Below are 19,134 nucleotides of genomic sequence, written 5' to 3' on the forward strand. Positions count from 1 at the left end.
TTGAGACCAAATTTTTTTTAATTTTTCAAGACTCGTTCCCCTCTTTAGATTCGCTGCATACCCATAGGGGAACATCAAGTGCATTTTGACCCACAAGATAATTTCCCTCATAGCTGGCCTTCCAAGATTGAACTAGGCCTTTGTCTTCGACCACTTCTGCTTTCCTTTGCCTTCTCGCATGTTCTGTAACGGTCTATGACATAGTGTCCCTTGATCGACTCTAGCCTTAATATTATCCTTTGTCTTCCCATCTATGTTGAACAATGTACCAAAAATAGCCTCTCCGATATTCTTTTCAGTGAGCATCATGTCGATATTGTGTGGAAGAAGGAGGTCTTTGAAGTAAGGCAGATCCCAGAAGCATGGCTTGTGAGTCCAGGCGTGTTTTGAATTATACCCCTTGAAATACCCTGGACGCTCTAGATCAGGCTCAAGGGCGTTTAACTGATCCAGGATCTGTTGGCCTTTGAACGCAGGTGGTGGCAAGTTTTTGACAACTTTACCTTTGGTAAAGTTCTTGTCTTTTCTGAACTGATGGTCAGGATCTAGGAACTGTCTATGCAAGTCAAAGCAAGAATACTTCCGACCCTCCTGCAACCAATGAATCTAAAGAGCTGCCTTGCATTGGGGGCACGGGAACCTTCCATGCACACACCATCTAGAGAATAGCGCATACGCTGGCAAGTCATGCATAGAGTACATGTACCACACATGCATTTTGAAGTTTTCTTTTCTAGCGGCATCGTATGTCTTGACCCCATTTTCCCAAGCTTCTTTCAATTCATCCTTAAGCGGTTGCAGGTACACATTCATATTCTTCCCCAGATAATTGGGCCCTGGAATTATCAATGTCAGAAATATGTTCTTTCTTTGCGTAATCTGCTCGGCGGGGAGATTGAGTGGAATGACAAATACAGGCTAACAACTGTATTGGGTTGTCGTCATGCCGAAGGGATTAAAACCATCCGTGGCGGCGCAGACTCGAGGATTCCTTGGATCCGCCGCTTTATCCTGATGCAATCCATCAAAATGCTTCCACGCTTCCCCATCTGATGTGTGTACCATCATCTTATTCCCATCCGCATCTAGTTCGGTTCTTTTGCCCAATTTGTGCCATGTCATCTGTCTGGCTGTCTCTTCGACCATGAAAAGACGTTGAAGTCTTGGTACGATTGGCATATACCGAAGAACACTAACTGCGATTTTGGTCTGCCTCTTCTCACCCATACTGTTGTCTACCACAAGATACCTGCAAGATTCACAATTGGGACAATAGTCCAAGTGTGCATACTCCTTCCTAAATAAGACACATCCTTTCTCACATGCATCTATCTTCTCATAGGGCATCTTAAGTACACGAAGTATTTTGTCCGACTGGTACATGTTTGCAGGCATGACATGGCCTTTGTGTAGGAAACGTCCAAATAGTGTCATCATTGCGTTGTAGCATTCTCTTCCCAAGTTGAACTGAGCCTTCAAAGCCATTACTTGTGCAATTGCATCCAGCTGACAGAGCTCAGTGTGCTCATGGCGAGGATGTTTTGGAGACTCCAACATTTCATAAAAGGCCTTTGCAGATTCCTCCATCTCATCTTATGAATCCCGAGTATCATCAAAGTCTTGCACCATGTCTTCGATCCCGGTACCATGCTCGTCCATGCGACGACGGACCACCTCAGCTCTTGTGCGTTGTATAGACTCACCATGAAATGTGCACACCGTATAATTAGGCTTAAAACCCCTCCTCTACAGGTGTTTAATCATTACAGCCTCTGTCGTCTTTTTATAGTTGTCGCATCCAAGAAAGGGGCAATAGTTTATTTCCTGGCCATTTGCGAATGTGGCTTTCACAAATTCCTTTGTTTTTACAAACCATTCTTTCGTCATCTCTTTCTGACTAGGGTGACTGGTATACATCCACACACGATCACTCATCTTGCGTAGCTACTAAAGACAGAAGAAATATATTTATATATAATTTAGCATTTATATTCATTGGTTAATCAGGTTCGCCACTTTTATTACGTCCAGGCAACCTACACGCTAATAGGTAAAGATAGGTCCTAATTCCACCCGAGTATGTGTAGATTGGGTTCGTTTTCTCATGCTCTGCTCCGGATCCAACGCAAAATTTTGGCAGCACCTCCCCGCTGTTCTCTTGATACAGGTCTCCGTAATAAACAGAAAGGATGTGCATCCGGAGAAAAACGGGGGAGGCACTGACGAAATTCTGTATCGGATCCAGAGCACAACATACGGGAAAACGAACCCAATCTACACATACTCGGGCTGTACATGGATAATGTTGGACAATTCGAAAGGATGGCGGTTATAAATATGCAAAGACATGCATATTTATAGATGTTGCCCTTTCGAACGGGAGACGCATACTGGTCACGCATACTAATAAATTAATTCAATTACCTAAATCCGGAAACCGAGCCACAGTAAATGAAGGGGCGGGGAGGAGATGAAATTTGTACTGACCCACGAATGCAGGGGCGGAGCTCGTACAACGCACGGGCAGTTCTTCGCACAGCAGACCTCCCAGCGACGAGACAACTATCACATGTAAATCCACCCGATCAACACAAATATTCCAATTATGTCATTTTAGAGGAAAACAAGCTCAATATATAATATTCATGAGCTAACCAAGGTTCTTATGCCATTTTGAGGTTATTATGGCATTTTGGAGCTAAATGGGCTAATTATGTCATTGTTGGGGAAATTAAAGCAAGGATAATATGAAAGAGGAGAAGAAAGAGGAGGAGGAGGAGAAGAAGAAGAAATCAAAAAGGAGGAGAAGGAGAAGGAGGAGAAGGAATTTTTCTTCTCTTCTTCTCTTCTTCTTCTTTCTTTCTTTTCATTTTTCCTAATTATTCTCCTCTTGTCCTCTTGTTGGAGCTAAATTATCTATTTATGTCTTTTTGGAGCTATATGGGCTAATTATCCAATTTTAGAGGAAATCAAGCTAAGAATATAATATTCATGAGCTAACCAAGGTTCTAATGCCATTTTGAGCTTATTATGGCATTTTGGAGCTAAATGGGCTAATTATGTCATTGTTGGGTTAATTAAAGCAAGGATAATACGAAAGAGGAGAAGAAATAGGAGGAGGAGGAGAAGAAGAAGAAATCAAGGAGAAGGAGGAGAAGGAGGAGGAGGAGAAGGACTAGAAGGTCCTTGGCCTTCTCCTCCTCCTCCTCCTCCTCCTTCTTCTCTTCTTCTTCTTCTTCTTCTTCTTCTTTCTTTTCATTTTGCCTATTTCTTCTCCTCTTCTCCTCTTGTTGGAGCTAAATTACCTAATTATGTCTTTTTGGAGCTAAATGGGTTAATTATCCCATTTTAGAGGAAAACAAGCTAAGTATATAATATTCATGAGCTAACCAAGGTTCTTATGCCATTTTGAGCTTATTATGGTATTTTGGAGCTAAATGGGCTAATTATGTCATTGTTGGGGAAATTAAAGCAAGGATAATATGAAAGAGGAGAAGAAAGAGGAGGAGGAGGAGATGAAGAATAAATCAAGAAGAAGGAGGAGAAGCAGGAGAAGGAGGAGGAGGAGAAGGACTAGAAGGTCCTTGGCCTTCTCCTTCTCCTCCACCTCATCCTCCTTCCCCTTCTTCTCTTCTTCTTCTTCTTCTTCTTCTTTCTTTTCATTTTGCCTATTTCTTCTCCTCTTCTCCTCTTGTTGGAGCTAAATTACCTAATTATGTCTTTTTGGAGCTAAATGGGCTAATTATCCCATTTTAGAGGAAAACAAGCTAAGTATATAACATTCATGAGATAACCAAGGTTCTTATGCCATTTTGAGCTTATTATGGTATTTTGGAGCTAAATGGGCTAATTATGTCATTGTTAAGGAAATTAAAGCAAGGATAATATGAAATAGAAGAAGAAAGAGGAGGAGGAGGAGAAGAAGAAGAAATCAAGAAGAAGGAGGAGAAGGAGGAGGAGGAGAAGGACTAGAATGTCCTTGGCCTTCACCTCCTCCTCCTCCTCCTCCTCCTTCTCCTTCTTCTCTTCTTCTTCTTCTTCTTCATTATTTTGATTTTCCCTATTTCTTCTCCTCTTCTCCTATTGTTGGAGCCAAATTACCTAATTATGTCTTTTTGGAGCTAAATGGGCTAATTATCCCATTTAGGAGTAAAACAAGCTAAGTATATAATATTCATGAGCTCACCAAGGTTCTTATGCCAGTTTGAGCTTATTATGGTATTTTGGAGCTAAGTGGGCTAATTATGTCATTGTTGGGGAAATTAAAGCAAGGATAATATGAAAGAGGAGAAGAAAGAGGAGGAGGAGGAGAAGAAGAAGAAATCAAGAAGAAGGAGGAGAAAGAGGAGAAGGAGGCGGAGGAGAAGGACTAGAAGGTCCTTGGCCTTCTCCTCCTCCTCCTCCTCCTCCTGCTTCTCCTCCTCCTCTCCTCTTCTCCTCCTCCTCCTCCTCCTCTCCTTTTCTCCTCCTCCTCCTCCTCTCCTCTTCTTCTTCTTCTCATCCTCCTCCTCCTCTCCTCCTCTCCTCCTCCTCCTCCCCTCCTTTTCTCCTCCTCCTCTCCTCTTCTTCTTCTTCCACGGGAAATTTCGGCATGACATGTCCCAATTCGAAATATCACGTGTCCAAATCACATGTCCACATATGACATGTCCACTTCAAATTCTCATATAATAGGAAGAACAATATAGAACTTGAAGCAAAATGCAAGAGTCTTTTTTCTTCACAATATTTGGAACTAGTGGTAATCAATTCTGTTTTTTTTCTTTAAATAGCGTGTATGAAACTTGAAGAAAAATTTGCAACCTTATAAGAATTAACCTAAGAACCTAATAAAAATTAACCTAAGTAAATTAACCTAAGTAACTTAACTAAATTAACCTAAACAACTTAAAGTAAGAACCTAATAGCAACAAGAACCTAATAACAATAACCTAACTAAATTAACCTAAGTCACTAAACTTAACTAAATTACCCTTAGCAAAGAGGCAAAGAGAGGAAAGGAGGGCCGGAGGAGTTACAAGTGGCTAGGGGAGACGTCAACGACGAGGTGGAGCTCGGGGGAAATGCCGGCAGAAGGTGGACCAGGGGCACGGAGAGGAGGGGGCGGCGGTGGAGCAGGGGGACGCAGGGAAGAGGGGGCGCTGGTGGAGCAAGGCAATGGAGAGGAGGGGGCGGTGGTGGAGCAGGGGCACGATGGTGGAGGAGGGGGTCGCAGGGAGGAGGAGGGGAGAGCTCCGGCGGCGGGTCGCGGGGAGGAGGGAGGAGGGAGGACGAGCTCCGGCGGCAGTGCAGGGAGAGAGTCGGGGGCGATGGTGGAGCAGGGGAACGGAGAGGAGGGGCGGTGGTGGAGCAGGGGCATGATGGTGGAGGAGGGGTCGCAGGGAGGAGGAGGGGTGAGCTCTGGCGGCGGGTCGCGGGGAGGAGGGAGGAGGGAGGACGAGCTCCGGCGGCGGTGCAGGGAGAGAGTCACGGGCTGTGGTGAGCCGTTACGGGGGGGAGAGAGGGGGTGGGGTGGGGGTTGACGACGTTAGGTCTAGTGGGCGCTTTGCTGTCTGCCCCCGACGGCAAAGGGGTAACAGGCTGACGGCAAATTGGTGGACCGTTATGGGTTAGAGGGCGGTGTGGGGTGGGTTCTTTGCCGTCTGCCTGCATGTGCTTTGCCGTCAGCTGGCAGACGGCAAAGAGGCAGCAGATGGCAAAGACACTCTTTGCCATCAGCCTGCTCTTTGCCGTCAGGTTTTGGGTAGCTGATGGCAAAGAGTGTCTTTGCCATCAGGCAGCAGACGGCAAAGAAGCAGCAGATGGCAAATTCGTTGATTCCAGTAGTGAAGGCCAAAGAATTGCCTTTCATAACAAGATTCAGAAAGCTTCGTTGATTTCATACGATTCCACACTAGTGGCGGGAGCAATCGGAGTACTAAAATCATTATTATTGGTACTCGAGAAGTCGCAAAGTTTGGTGTTTTCAGCCATGATTTCTTCAACAAACAAACAAGCACACAAGCAAGCAAGAAAACCGGCAAAGGCAAAAGAAAACGGCAAAGGAAAAAAGGCAAATGAAAACAGCAATGGAGAAAGGCAAATGAAAACGGCAAATGTGAAGTGGGGGAGAGGAAAACGGGAGGCAACTGGCAAAAAAGTAAATGCAAGAGACGAGTTTTGAGACCTACTTGGATAGATCTCTCCTTCCCCGGCAACGGCGCCAGAAATACTTCTGCTACTGCAACAAAAGACCTTCCAATGGCACCAGAAATAGGTGTGTCGACGGCACCAGGAATCCTTCTGCTACGGCTACGCCTTAAGAGACTTCCTAGGCAAATATCCAAAGGATTTCCCTCGTGGCCTTGGAGCCTTGCGTTGGTGTTCCCTCGAAGCGGAAAGGGTGATGTAGCGCAGTGGTGGTAAGTATTTCCCTCAGTTTGAGAACCAAGGTATCGATCCAGTGAAGGAGTATCACAAGAGCCTGCACAAACACAAAAAGCTTGCTCCCAACGCTATGAAGGGGTTTTCAATCCCTTATAGCTTGTTCGCCAAGTGAGAACTGAAAGCAACAAAGTAACAAAGCAAAGTAAAATCGAAAGTGGAAACGATAGGTGTGAATAGACCCGGGGGCCGTAGTGTTTACTAGTGGCTTCTCTCATGTAAGCAGGTAGACGGTGGGTGAACAAATTACTGTCGAGCAATTGATAGAACCGCGCAAAGTCGTGACGTCATCTATGGCAATGATTATATCTATAGGCATCACGTCCAAAACAAGTAGACCGATACTTCCTGCATCTACTACTATTACTCCACACGTCGGCCGCTATCCAGCATGCATCTAGTGTATTAAGTCCAAAAGAACAGAGTAACGCCTTAAGCAAAATGACATGATGTAGATGGACAATCTCATATCTACGACACATCCCACCTTGTTACCCTTGATGGCAACTACACGATGTGTGCCTTGCTGCCCTACTGTCAATGGGAAAGGTCACCAAATGGTAAGAACCCAAAACCAAGCACTTCTCCCATTGCAAGAATCGTAGATCTAGTTGGCCAAACAAAACCCAAGACTCGGAGAGACTTACAAGGATATCAAATCATGCATATAAGAAATCAGCAAAGACTGAAATATATATCATAGATAATCTGATGAAAAATCCACAATTCATCGGATCTCGACAAACACACCGCCAAACAAGATTACATCGGATAGATCTCCATGAAGATCATGGAGCACTTTGTATTGAAGATCCAAGAGAGAGAAGAAGCCATCTAGCTACTAACTACGGACCCGTAGGTCTAAAGTGAACTACTCGCGAGTCATTGGAGGGGCGATGATGTTGATGTAGAAGCCCTCCAACTCCAAAGTCCCCTCTGGCGGGGCACCGGGAAGGGTCTCCAGATGAGATCTCGCGGAAACGGAATCTTGCGGCGGCGGAAAAGTATTTTCGTGGATCCCCTGATTTTTTGCTATATTTTAGGGAATATATAGGCGCATGATCTAGGTCAGGGGGCGCCAAGGAGGCCACAAGCCTGCCCACCGCCGCCCCCCTGGTGGCGGAGAGGGAGCTTGTGGGCTCCCTGTAGCCCTCCTGGCTTGGCCCACAAGCCCCCTGATCTTCTTCCGTTCGGGAAAAAATCATTTCAGGCATTTTATTCCATTTGGACTCCATTCCAAAATCAGATCTGAAAAGAGCCAAAAACATAGAAAAAGAAGGAACCGACACTTGGCACTGAATCAATAAGTTAGTCCCAAAAAGGATATAAAAGGTACATAGAACATCCAAAGATGACAAGATAACAGCGTGAAACTATCGAAAATTATAGATACGCTTGAGACGTATCAAAGCACATAGAGCAAAATTATCTAGCTCAAAAGATATAAGTGAAGCACTATGTGCATTCTAGCAAAATCACGATGAGTGCATGTCTCTCTCTCTCAAAAAGGTGAGCAGCAAGGATGATTGTGACATGACAAAAAGAAAAGACTCCTACGATACAAGACGCTCCAAGCAAAACACATATCATGTGGTGAATAAAAATATAGCTCCAATTATTTTTGGTGACGAAAGAGGGGATGCCTCCCCGGGGCATCCCCAAGCTTAGGATTTTTGGTGTCCTTCAATTTCGCTTGGGATGCCTTGGGCATCCCCAAGCCTGAGCTCTTCCCACTCTTTATCTCATCGTCCATGAGAACATCACGCAAAACTTGAAAACTTCACAACACAAAACTTAAACATAAACTTGTGATAACATTAGCACAAGAAAACAAACTACCACCTCATTTGGTACTATAGAAAACTTGAATTCTATCTACATTGGTGTTGGGCTACTGTATGCTCACTTTTCCATGGCTAGTACCCCCCGATACTAACCGTAGTTTCATCAAAACAAGCAACCAACTCAACAAAAATAGAATATGTCAAAAACAGACGAGTCTGTAGCAATCTGTATACTTCGTATACTTGTGGTACCTCAAAAATTCTGAACAATTACGACTGCCTGGGAAAAAGGCATATCAACCAGCAGAAAAAAGAATCAACTCAAAAGATCTTTTTGAATAAAAATGAAAAATCATCTCGTGAGCGAAAAGTTTCTGTCTTTTTCCAGCAGGATCAAACATCGATTAGCAAAACTAGTCATAAAGGTTTTGTTTGGCCCAAACACAAAAATAAACACAAAAAACACAATCACAACAGAATTATGATGGTGTGGAAGCAAAAAAACAGAAAGAAAAATATAAATTCATTGGGTTGCCTCCCAACAAGCGCTATTGTTTAACGCCCTTAGATAGGCATAAAAGCGATAGAATCACGTATCGTCGTCTTTGGTGCTCAAACCATAAGTGGCCCTCATCATGGATTCAGAAGGCAATCTTGTTTTCTTTCTAGGAAAGTGTTCCATGCCCTTCTTTAAAGGAAATTGAAATCTAATATTCCCTTCCTTCATATCGATGATAGCACCGATAGTCCTTAGGAAAGGTCTACCAAGAATAATAGGGCATATAGGATTTCAATCAATGTCAAGCACAATGAAATCCATGGGTACATAGTTCCTATTTGCAATAACAAGAACATCATTGATCCTTCCCATGGGTTTCTTGACAGTAGAATCCGCAAGGTGCAAATTAAGAGAACACTCTTCAATCTCATTAAAACCGAGAACATCACATAAAGACTTTGGAATCGTGGAAACACCAGCACCCAAATCACACAAAACATTGCATTCATAGTTTTTGATTTTGATTTTGATGGTAGGTTCCCACTCATCATGAAGCTTTCTAGGGATAAAGACTTCCAATTCAAGTTTTTCTTCAAGAGATTTTATCATAGCTTCGACGATACGATCGGTAAAGGCCTTGTTTTGGCTATAAGCATGTGGAGAGTTTAACATGGATTGCATCAAGGAAATGCATTAAATCAAGGAGCAACTATCATAATTGAATTCCTTGAAATCCATGGTAGTAATTTCATTACTACTCAAAGTTTTAGTATCTTCTACTCCACTTTCAATGCTTTTAGCATCAAGATAGATGGACTCCGAATCATTGGGGCACTTTTCAACCAAAGTTGATTCATATATGTTGGGTAACATAGCATAATTCAAAAAAAATCCTACGCATATTCAGATGTTCCAATGGAGAGACCAGGCACGAGAGAGGGGTAAGAGCATCTTCATACCTTTGAAGATCGCTAAGCGGAAGCATTACTAGAATGCGGTTGATGGAGTCGTACTCGCGGCGATTCAGATCGCGGTGTGATTCCGATCTAGTGCCGAACTACGGCACCTCCGCGTTCAATACACGTGCAGCCCGGTTACGTGTCCTGCACCTTGATCCAGCAAGGAGGAGGGAGATGTTGGGGAAGAACTCCAGCAGCACGACGGCGTGGTGTCGATGGAGAGACGAGGTCTCCCGGCAGGGCTTCGCCAAGCACCGGCAGAGAGGAGGAGAAAGAAGCGCAGGGGCTGCGCCGAGGGAGAGGGAAAAGTCTATCTCCAACAGCCCCAAAACCCCCACTATTTATAGGACGAGGGGAGGGGGGTGCGACACCCCTAGGGTTCCCCGTTAGGTGGTGCGGCAGCCACCAGATGGGAGAGGGGGCGGCGGCCAGGGCAGGGAAAGGGGGCGCGCGCCCTAGGTGGGCCATGGGCCTCCCCTGCGCCTAGGGTTCCCCCTCCCTCCCTCTCTGGTGCGCATGGGCTGGGTGGGGGCGCACCAGCCCACCTAGGGGCTGGTTCCCTTCCCCACTTGGCCCATCTAGCCTGCCGGGGTCGTTGCCCCCTTTCGGTGGACACCCGGGACCAACTCCGATGGTCCCGGTGGTCTCGGTACGTTACATGTGACGCCCGAAACACTTCCGGTGTCCGAAACCATCCGTCCTATATATCAATCTTTACCTCCGGACCATTCCGGAGCTCCTCTTGACGTCCGGGATCTCATTCGGGACTCCGAACAACTTTCGATAACCTCGTATAACAATTCCCTATAACCCTAGTGTTATCGAACCTTAAGTGTGAACCCCCCTACGGGTTCGGGAGACAGGCAGACATGACCGAGACACCTCTCCGGCCAATAACCATCAGCAGGGTCTGGATACCCGTGGTGGCTCCCACTTGCTACACGATGATCTCATCGGATGATCCACGATGTCAAGGATTCAATCAATCCCGTATACATTTCCCTTTGTCTGTCGGTATAGAACTTGTCCGAGATTCGATCGTCGGTATACCAATACCTTGTTCAATCTCGTTACCGGTAAGTCTCTTTACCTGTTCCGTAGCACGTCATCGTGTGACTATCTCCTTAGTTACATTGAGCTCATGATGATGTTCTACCGAGTGGGCCCAGAGATACCTCTCCGTCAGGAGTGACAAATCCCGATCTCGATTCATACCAACCCAACAGACACTTCCAGAGGTACCCGTAGTGCACCTTTATAGTCCCCCAGTTACGTTGTGATGTTTGATACACCCAAAGCACTCCTGCGGTATCCGGGAGTTGCACAACCTCACGGTCAAAGGAAAAGACACTTGTCATTAGAAAAGCTTCAGCATATGAACAATACGATCTAGTGCTATGCTTAGGATTGGGTCTTGTCCATCACATCATTCTCCCAATGATGTGATCCCGTTATCAATGACATCTAATGCCCATGATCAGGAAACCATGATCATCTATTGACTAACGAGCTAGCCAACTAGAGGCTTGCTAGGGACGCATTGTGATCTATTTATTCACACATGTATTACTGTTTCCTGTTAATACAATTATAGCATGAACAATAGACGATTATCATGAACAAGGAAATATGATAATAACCATTTTATTATTGCCTCTAGGGCATATTTCCAATACTCTCCCACTTGCACTAGAGTCAATAATCTAGTTACATTGTGATGTATCGAACACCCATAGCATTATGGTGTTGATCATGTTTTTCTCATGGAAGAGGTTTAGTCAACGGGTCTGCGACATTCAGATCCATGTGTACTTTACAAATTTCTATCACTCCACTCTGGACATGGTCCTGGAAGGAGTTGTAGCGGCATTTGATGTGCTTCGTCTTCCAGTGAAACCTGGGCTCCTTGGCTATGGCAATGGCCCCAGTGTTATCAAAGAAGAGTGTCATTGGACCCGACGCGTTTGGAACCACTCCAAGGTCGGCGATGAGCTCCTTCATCCAAATTCCTTCATGAGCCGCTTCTGAAGCAGTTATGTACTCCGCTACACATGTAGATGCTGCCACGACTTCTTGCTTGCTGCTGCACCAGCTCACTGCCCCACCATTCAACATATATACGTATCCGGTCTGTGACTTAGAGTCATCCGGATCTGTGTCGAAGCTAGCGTCGACGTAACCCTTTATGACGAGCTCTTCGTCACCTCCATAAACGAGAAACATTTCCTTAGTCCTTTTCAGGTACTTAAGGATATTCTTGACCACTGTCTAGTGTTCCATACCGGGATCACTTTGGTACCTCCCTATCAAACTTATGGCAAGGTTTATATCGGGTCTGGTACACAGCATGGCATACATTAGAGAGCCTACGGCTGAAGCGTAGGGGACAGAACTCATCTTCTCTCTATCTGCTGCCGTGGTCGGCGATTGAGTCTTACTCAATCTCATACCTTGCAAAACTGGCATGAACCCTTTCTTTGAGTTTTCCATATTGAACTTCTTCAATATATTGTCAAGGTATGTACTTTGCGAAAGACCTATGAGGCGTCTTGATCTATCTCTATAGATCTTGATGCCTAATATGTATGCAGCTTCTCCAAGGTCCTTCATTGAAAAACTCTTGTTCAAATAGGCATTTATGCTCTCCAACATCTCTATATTATTCCCCATCAATAATATGTCATCCACATACAGTATGAGGAAAGCTACAGAGCTCCCACTCACTTTCTTGTACAGACAGGCTTCTCCGTAAACCTGTATGAACCCAAACGCTTTAATCACCTCATTAAAGCGAATGTTCCAACTCCGAGATGCTTGCACCAGCCCATAGATGGAGCGCTGGAGCTTGCACACTTTGTTAGCACCCTTAGGGTCGACAAAACCTTCTGGTTGCATCATATACAACTCTTCCTTAAGGTTCCCGTTAAGGAACGCTGTTTTGACGTCCATTTGCCAAATTTCAGAATCATAAAAGGCGGCAATCGCTAACATGATTCGGACTGATTTCAGCTTCGCTACGGGAGAGAAAGTCTCTTCGTAGTCAACTCCGTGAATTTTTCAAAAAACCCTTTGCGACAAGTCGAGCTTTAGAAACGGTTACATTATCGTTTGCATCAGTCTTCTTCTTGAAGATCCATTTATTTTCTATGGCTCACCGGTCATCGGGCAAGTCCACCAAAGTCCATACTTTGTTCTCATACATGGATCCTATCTCGGATTTCATAGCTGCAAGCCATTTGTTGGAATCCGGGCCCGCCATCGCTTCTTCATAGTTAGAAGGTTCACCGTTGTATAACAACATGATTTCCATCACAGGGTTGCCGTACCACTCTGGTGCGGAGCGTGCCCTCGTGGACCTTCGCGGTTCGGTAGTAACTTGATCTGAAGCTTCATGATCACTATCATTAACTTCCTCTTCAGTTGGTGTAGGTTCCACAGGAACAACTTCCCGCGCTGTGCTACTATCCTGTTCGAGAGGGGGTTCAATTACCTCATTAAGTTCTACCTTCCTCCCAATTACTTCTTTCGAGAGAAACTCTTTCTCTAGAAAGGATCCGTTCTTGGCAACAAAGGTTTTACCTTCGGATCTAAGATAGAAGGTATACCCAATAGTTTCCTGAGGGTATCCTATGAATACGCATTTCTCCGCTTTGGGTTCGAGCTTTTCTGGTTGAAATTTCTTCACATAAGCATCGCAGCCCCAAACTTTAGGAAACGACAACTTAGGTTTCTTGCCAAACCATAGTTCATACGGTGTCGTCTCAACGGATTTAGACGGTGCCCTATTTAAAGTGAATGCTGGAGTTTCTAATGCGTATCCCCAAAATGATAGCGGTACGTTGGTAAGAGACATCATAGATCGTACCATATCTAATAAAGTGCGATTACGACGTTCAGACACTCCGTTGCGTTGCGGTGTGCCAGGCGGCGTCAGTTGGGAAACGATTCCACACTTCCTTAGGTGTGTGCCAAACTCGTGACTCAAATATTCTCCTCCACGATCAGATCGTAGACACTTAATTTTTCTGTCACGTTGATTCTCGACCTCACTCTGAAATTCCTTGAACTTTTCAAATGTCTCAGATTTGTGTTTCATCAAGTAGATATACCCATACCTACTCAAATCATCGGTGAGAGTGAGAACATAACGATAGCCACCACGAGCTTCAACGTTCATTGGACCACACACATCAGTATGTATTATTTCCAATAAGTCGTTTGCTCTATCCATTATCCCTGAGAATGGAGTCTTAGTCATCTTGCCCATGAGGCACGGTTCGCATGTGTCAAATGATTCAAAGTCAAGAGACTCTCATAGTCCATTCGTATGGAGTTTCTTCATGCGCTTAACGCCGATATGACCAAAGCGGCAGTGCCACAAGTATGTGGGACTATCATTATCAACTTTACATCTTTTGGTACTCACACTATGAATATGCGTAACATCACGATCGAGATTCATCAAGAATAAACCATTTACCAGCGGAGCATGACCATAAAACATATCACTCATATAAATAGAACAACCATTATTCTCTGACTTAATTGAGTAGCCATCTCGCATTAAGCAAGACCCTGATACAATGTTCATGCTTAAAGCTGGTACTAAATAACAATTATTAAGGTTTAAAACTAATCCCGAAGGTAGATGTAGAGGTAACGTGCCGACGGCGATCACATCGACCTTGGAGCCATTCCCGACGCGCATCGTCACCTCGTCCGTTGCCAGTCTCCGCTTATTCCGTAGTTCCTGCTTTGAGTTGCAAATATGAGCAATAGCACCAGTATCAAATACCCAGGAGCTACTACGAGCGCTGGTAAGGTACACATCAATAACATGTATATCACATATACCTTTAACGTTGCCAGCCTTCTTGTCCGCTAAGTATTTGGGGTAGTTTCGCCTCCAGTGACCTTTTCCCTTGCAATAGAAGCACTCAGTCTCAGGCTTGGGTCCATTCTTTTTCTTCTTCCCGGCATCTGGCTAACCGGGCACGGCAACAGCTTTGCCGTCTTTCTTGAAGTTCTTCTTACCCTTGCCCTTCTTGAAACTAGTGGTCTTGTTGACCATCAACACTTGATGCTCTTTCTTGATTTCTATTTCTACAGACTTGAGCATCGAGTACAACTCGGGAATGGTCTTCTCCATCCCTTGCATGTTGTAATTAAGCACAAAGCCTTTGTAGCTTGGTGGGAGAGACTGGAGGATTCTGTCAATTATAGCATCATCCGGAAGTTCAACTCCAAGTGAAGTCAGACGACCGTGTAACCCAGACATTTTGAGTATGTGCTCACTGACAGAACTGTTCTCCTCCATCTTACAGCTAAAGAACTTGTCGGGGACTTCATATCTCTCGACACGGGCATGAGCTTGTAAAACTAGCTTCAGCTCTTGGAACATCTCATATGCACCGTGTTCCTCAAAACGCCTTTGGAGCCCCGTTTCTAAACTGTATAACATGCAACACCTAACCAGAGAGTAGTCATCACTCCACGTTTGCCAGACGTTCAGAATGTCCTGGGCTGCTGCGGGAGCAGGAGGGTCAACTAGCGGCACATCAAGGACATAAACCTTTTTAGCTGCTTCAAGGATGAGCTTCAAGTTGCGAACCGAGTCCGTATAGTTGCTACCATCATCTTTCAGCTTGTTTTTCTCTAGAAATGCGTTGAAATTGAGGTTGACGTTGGCCATCTACAATATTTATAAAGACAATTTTTAGACTAAGTTCATGACAATTAAGTTCATTTAATCAAATTAAGTATGAACTCCCACTTAAATCGACACCCCTCTAGTCATCTAAGTGATACATGATCCGTGTTGACTAACACGTGTCCGATCATCACGTGAGACGGACTAGTCACCATTGTGAGCAACTTCATGCTGATCGTATTCAACCATACGACTCATGTTCGACCTTTCGGTCTCTTGTATTTGAGGTCAAGTCTGTACATGCTAAGCTCGTCGAGTCAACCTAGGTGTTTCGCGTGTGTTAATCTGGCTTACACCCGTTGTATGCGAACGTTAGAATCTATCACACCCGATCATCACGTGGTGCTTCGAGACAACGATCCTTCGCAACGGTGCACACTTAGGGGAATACGTTCTCGAAATTTTAAGAGGGATCATCTTATTATGCTACCGTCATTCTAAGAAATAAGATGAAAAACATGATAAACATCACAATGCAATCATATGGTGACATGATATGGCCATTATCATCTTTGCTCTTTTGATCTCCATATTCAGGCATCGCATGATTATCATCGTCACCGGCGTGACACCATGATCTCCATCATCATGATCTCCATCATCGTGTGTCCGTGAAGTCTTCATGCCAACTACTACTATCACTACTACTAAAGCTAATTGTTAGCAATGAAGTAAAAGTTGTAAGCACATGGCGTTGCATCTCATACAATAAATTAAGACAACTCCTATGGATCCTACCGGCTGTCATACTCATCGACATGCAAGTCGTGAAACCTATTACAATAACATGATCATCTCATACATCATACATGCAACATCACAACTTTCGCCATATCACATCACATGTCAAACCCTGCAAAAGCAAGTTAGACGTCCTCTAATTGTTGTTGCAAGTTTTACGTGGCTGATTTGGGTTTCTAGCAAGAACGCTTTCTTACCTACGTGACAGCCACAACGATGATATGCCAAAGCTATTTACCCTTCATAAGGACCCTTTTCATCAAATCCAATCCGACTAGAGTAGGAGAGACAGACACCCGCTAGCCACCTTTATGCACGGTGTGCATGTCTGTCGGTGGAACCAGTCTCACGTAAGCGTATGTGTAAAGTCGGTCCGGGCCGCTTCATCCCACAATACCGCCGGAAAAGAGTAAGACTAGTAGCGGCAAGCAATTGAGAAATCATTGCCCACAACCTTTTGTGTTCTACTCGTGCATAGAATCTACGCATAGAAAACCTGGCTCGGATGCCACTGTTGGGTAACGTAGCATAAATTCAAAAAAATTCCTACACATATTCAGATCTTCCAATGGAGAGACCAGCAACGAGAGAGGGGTAAGAGCATCTTCATACCTTTGAAGATTGCTAAGCGGAAGCATTACTAGAACGCGGTTGATGGAGTCGTACTCGCGGCGATTCAGATCGCAGTGTGATACCGATCTAGTGCCGAACTACGGCACCTCCGCGTTCAACACACGTGCAGCCCGGTGACGTCTCCCGCACCTTGATCCAAAAAGGAGGAGGGAGAGGTTGGGGAAGAACTCCAGCAGCACGACGGCGTGGTGTCGATGGAGAGACGAGGTCTCCCGGCAGGGCTTCGCCAAGCACCGGCAGAGAGGAGGAGAAAGAAGGGCAGGGCTGCGCCGAGGGAGAGGGAAAAGTCTATCCCCAACAGCCCCAAAACCAACACTATTTATAGGAGGAGGGGAGGGGGGTGCGCCACCCCTAGGGTTCCCCCTTAGGTGGTGCGGCAGCCACCAGATGGGAGAGGGGGTGGCGGCCAGTGCAGGGAAAGGGGGGGCGCGCCCTAGGTGGGCCTTGGGTCTCCCCTGCGCCTAGGGTTCCCCCCTCCCTTCCTCTCTGGTGCGCATGGGCTGGGTGGGGGCGCATCAGCCCACCTAGGGGGCTGGTTCCCTTCCCCATTTGGCCCATCTATCCTCCCGGGGTCGTTGCCTCCTTTCGGTGGACCCCGGGGCCACCTCCGGTGCTCCCGGTGGTCCCGGTACGTTACCGGTGACGCCCGAAACACTTCCGGTGTCCGAAACCATCCGTCCTATATATCATTCTTTACCTCCGAACCATTCCGGAGGTCCTCGTGACATCCGGGATCTCATCCGGGACTCCGAACAACTTTCGATAACCTCGTATAACAATTCCCTATAACCCTAGCGTCATCGAATCTTAAGTGTGTAGACCCTACGGGTTCGGGAGATAGGGAGACATGACCGAGACACCTCTCCGGCCAATAACCATCAGTGGGGTCTGGATACCCATGGCGGCTCCCACTTTCTCCATGATGATCTCATCGGATGAACCACGATGTCAATGATTCAATCAATCCCGTATACAATTCCCTTTATCTGTCGGTATAGAACTTGCCCGAGATTCGATCGTCGGTATACCTATACCTTGTTCAATCTCGTTACCGGTAAGTCTCTTTACCTGTTCCGTAGCACGTCATCGTGTCACTAACTCCTTAGTCACATTGAGCTCATGATGATGTTCTACCGAGTGGGCCCAGAGATACCTCTCCGTCACACGGAGTGACAAATACCGATCTCGATTCATACCAACCCAACAGACACTTTCAGAGGTACCCGTAGTGCACCTTTATAGTCACCCAGTTACGTTGTGACATTTGATACACCCAAGGCACTCCTACGGTATACGGGAGTTGCACAATCTCACGGTCGAAGGAAAAGACACTTGACATTGGAAAAGCTTTAGCATACGAACAATACGATCTGGTGCTATGCTTAGGATTGGGTCTTGTCCATCACATCATTCTCCCAATGATGTGATCCTGTTATCAATGACATCTTATGCCCATGATCAGGAAACCATGATCATCTATTGACTACCGAGCTAGCCAACTAGAGGCTTGCTAGGGACGCATTGTGATCTATTTATTCACACATGTATCAGCGTTTCCTGTTAATACAATTATAGCATGAACAGTAGACGATTATCATGAACAAGGAAATATGATAATAACCATTTTATTATTGCCTCTAGGGCATATTTCCAACAATATCTAGCCCTGTCATCATTCGGTTTGTCACGAGAAAACAAAGATTCAATAGGAGTCACACCAAGAACTTTAAGGTCTTCATGATTCTTATCACGAGAACACGCCTTTTTAAGCCATTCATGTCTAGCACGAATTTGGGCGGTTCTTTCTTGGCTCTCAATCATGGAAACACGCATAGCTTTGAAAGTTTCATCCATATTCATCTTGGGAGGAGCACATCTAAGTTTCAAAGCATCAACATCACTAGACATTCTATAAATGCTTTTAGCCAAATCGTCAATTTTGAGTAGCTTTTCCTCTATGGACGCATTGAAAATCTTTTGTGAGTTGATGAACTCTTTGACATTACTCTCTAGATCAGAGGGTAATCTATTGTAATTTCCATGAGTATTGTTGTAGGAGTTGCCAAATTTAATAGTGGAGTTACTAGGAAAAGGCCAAAATTATTCCTACCGACAAAATTAACGTCCACGCTAGCGTTGCTACTCTCAATCAAGGAAGACAAGGGCATATCAATAGGATCTAAAGGAGCATTTCTACTAGCAACCAAATTCATTAACTCATCCATCTTAATAGGATCTAAAAGAGCATTTCTACTAGCAACCAAATTCATTAACTCATCCATCTTAGCACTCAACGAGTTAATTTCTTCTATAGCGTGTACCTTCTTACCAGTAGGTGACCTTTCAGTGTGCCACTGAGAGTAGTCCGTCATGATGTTGTATAGG

Source organism: Hordeum vulgare, chromosome 4H, assembly GCF_904849725.1.
Source record: "Hordeum vulgare subsp. vulgare chromosome 4H, MorexV3_pseudomolecules_assembly, whole genome shotgun sequence".
Lineage (NCBI taxonomy): Eukaryota > Viridiplantae > Streptophyta > Magnoliopsida > Poales > Poaceae > Hordeum > Hordeum vulgare.